The sequence below is a fragment of the Anopheles stephensi genome, unplaced genomic scaffold (assembly GCF_013141755.1).
Source record: "Anopheles stephensi strain Indian unplaced genomic scaffold, UCI_ANSTEP_V1.0 ucontig167, whole genome shotgun sequence".
In the NCBI taxonomy this organism is placed as follows: domain Eukaryota; kingdom Metazoa; phylum Arthropoda; class Insecta; order Diptera; family Culicidae; genus Anopheles; species Anopheles stephensi.
This window is the reverse complement of record NW_023405088.1, coordinates 10001-12632: the sequence shown is the minus strand read 5'-3', so window position 1 is coordinate 12632 and position 2632 is coordinate 10001. Positions and strand designations below refer to the sequence as shown.

Genomic DNA, 2632 nt, shown 5'->3' with positions numbered 1-2632 from the left:
ACCGACTCAGCCGTGATCGAGTCAGCAGAACACGTGATGTTCCACTGCCCGAGGTTCGCGGACATAAGGGTGCAGCTCCTGACGAAAGACGACGGCGTAGTAGTAACACCGGAGGAGCTGGCAGGCTGGATGCTGGCAAGCCCAGCTAACTGGCAGCAGGCGGAACAGGCTGCAAAACGAGTTTGCACCTTCCTACAGCAGCGATGGCTGGATGACCAATCGGCCGAGAATGCTGCCATTTCCGGTGCTAACACGGAAGCACTGCGACACGCGGAAGTGAGACGGCGAGCTGACCGTCGAGCCAGCCGCAACGCTTACCAGCGGAGACGTCGTCGGGAGCAGCGGGAGAGGCGCCAGCTGATGGATGATGACGATGGAGGAGACAACAACCAACCAGCAGCAGCCAACAATCAACGCCCGGCTAGACCCGCTCGCAACTTGGCTCCGCCATCAGCTGAAGAAATTCTTCGCCGACGGTTAAGGCGGAACCAGCGTCAGCAGGAGTATCGGCGGCAATTGCGGGCCGGTACAATCCGGCCAGTGCGTTCGGGCCAACTGCGTCGGAGAAGGCAGCCGCCAGCGGAGGAGGAGCTTGAACGCCGACGTGCAAACCGGCGCGAACGAGAACGTCAAAGACGTCATGCCCGCAATGCGGTTGCCGACCGCCATCGCGAAGTGCTGTCGGCCGACGAAGAAGCCGCCATAACGGAGGCCGAGACAGCCACACGCTAGCTTGATGGAGCATACGCCTTTGGTCGCTTGCGTTGGTGGACGAGAGCGAGAGCGTACTCGAGCAGGCGTGTGCTTTAGTATTTACTTACTGTCTTGGTGAAGCGTCTCTTTTAGTATTGGCTTGGTAGCAAAGGCGCGTTAGGTGTTTATATGTCGTGATGAGTAATAAATGTTTTTGTTTGTACAGTCATGTTTGATCAGGAGGAGCACGGGCTCCTAACATTATAGTAGGTCTCAACGTGCAAAAACACCGGCAGCCACACCCGTGCAGGGAATGCTGTCGGTATTGGTGCGGTGTTTGCGTTTATTAATGTTAATGTTTCTTTGTTTACCATTAATAAAACTAAACACACTGTATTTAAAAAAAAAGAAGTGGAGCTTGCGGCTTAATTTGACTCAACACGGGAAAACTTACCAGGTCCGAACTTATCGAGGTAAGACAGATTAAGAGCTCTTTCTCAAATTTAAGGGTAGTGGTGCATGGCCGTTCTTAGTTCGTGGAATGATTTGTCTGGTTAATTCCGATAACGAACGCGACTCAAACAAGCTAACTAGAACGCTGTCAGCAGTGTGCCTCCGGGCGCACCTGACGTTACGGGGCGGCGGCGCCTTCGCGGGCGGTCGTCGCACTAGTTTGCCCTGCTTAGCGGGACAACTTGTGTTTAGCAAGGTGAGAGTGAGCGATAACAGGTCCGTGATGCCCTTAGATGTTCTGGGCTGCACGCGTGCTACAATGTGGGCAGCAGCGTGTTCTCGCCAATAGGCGCCCCCATTCCGAGAGGAACGGGAAATCACCCAAATGCTCATTTAGTTGGGATTGGGGACTGCAACGGTCCCCATGAACCTGGAATTTCTAGTAAGTGCTAGTCATTAGCTAGCGCTGATTACGTCCCTGCCCTTTGTACACACCGCCCGTCGCTACTACCGATGGATTATTTAGTGAGGTCTCTGGAGGCATACCTTCCGCGGTTCCTTCGTGAGCTGCAGTTGGCACGGCCGAAGTTGACCGAACTTGATGATTTAGAGGAAGTAAAAGTCGTAACAAGGTTTCCGTAGGTGAACCTGCGGAAGGATCATTACCGATCAAACAAGTCCGGGAGTGAGGTTGCCAAACGCATCGTCGGCATCACATGCTGACGCGCACGCTACAACCACAAGATGGTGTAGCACACTTGGTAGAGTTGAGCGAAAGCAACTCTTTCAAAGGGATACACATACCACTGCCTCGGCGAAGGTCAGTAAAGATGCACACTTTGGTAGTACCGGGTACCTTATACACTGACTGATTGTCGTGTCACAACGGGGTGATCGACAGTCGCACTTTGGCGTGCTCGGCTCCGCAACCGTCGGGGCCGTGGGCGCCTGCAGTGTGGTACTAGGGAACCAGAGTTGTGTGTTGGTATGTGTATAATGGATGGATGGACGTCGGTTCCATTCATCAACTAGTTCGGTGTGTACGTTAAACCCTAGGCAGGGGATCACTCGGCTCATGGATCGATGAAGACCGCAGCTAAATGCGCGTCAGAATGTGAACTGCAGGACACATGAACATCGACACGTTGAACGCATATGGCGCATCGGACGACTCAACCCGACCGATGCACACATCCTTGAGTGCCTACCAAGTTATCTCAACACTCTAACCAAACTGACCGTCCTGACCCCATCATAGGGGGGTAGGCTGTCGCAGCATGGCGTGCTCGGATCCGCATCCTTGTCGGGACCGTGGGCGCTGAAAGTGAGAGTGCTAACACAGAGAGACATACGAGGTATGGTACACAAACCTAAACACACACACACACATGTGAGCATGGGTGAAGAGCGAGCGCGCGTCAAGTCGCACGGTTCGACCTCTAGTATCAACCAACGGATGTATCCACCACAGCATATAAGGTTATCA

The 2632-nt window shown here is 53.6% G+C and overlaps 1 non-coding gene across 1 annotated transcript; it reads left to right on the top strand.

The window, feature by feature from the left end:
* Positions 1–2194: 2194 nt before the first annotated feature.
* Positions 2195–2352, top strand: LOC118515582. Its single transcript, XR_004907242.1, has one exon. It is a non-coding gene; the product is annotated as a 5.8S ribosomal RNA (ribosomal RNA).
* The last annotated feature ends 280 nt before the right edge of the window (positions 2353–2632 follow it).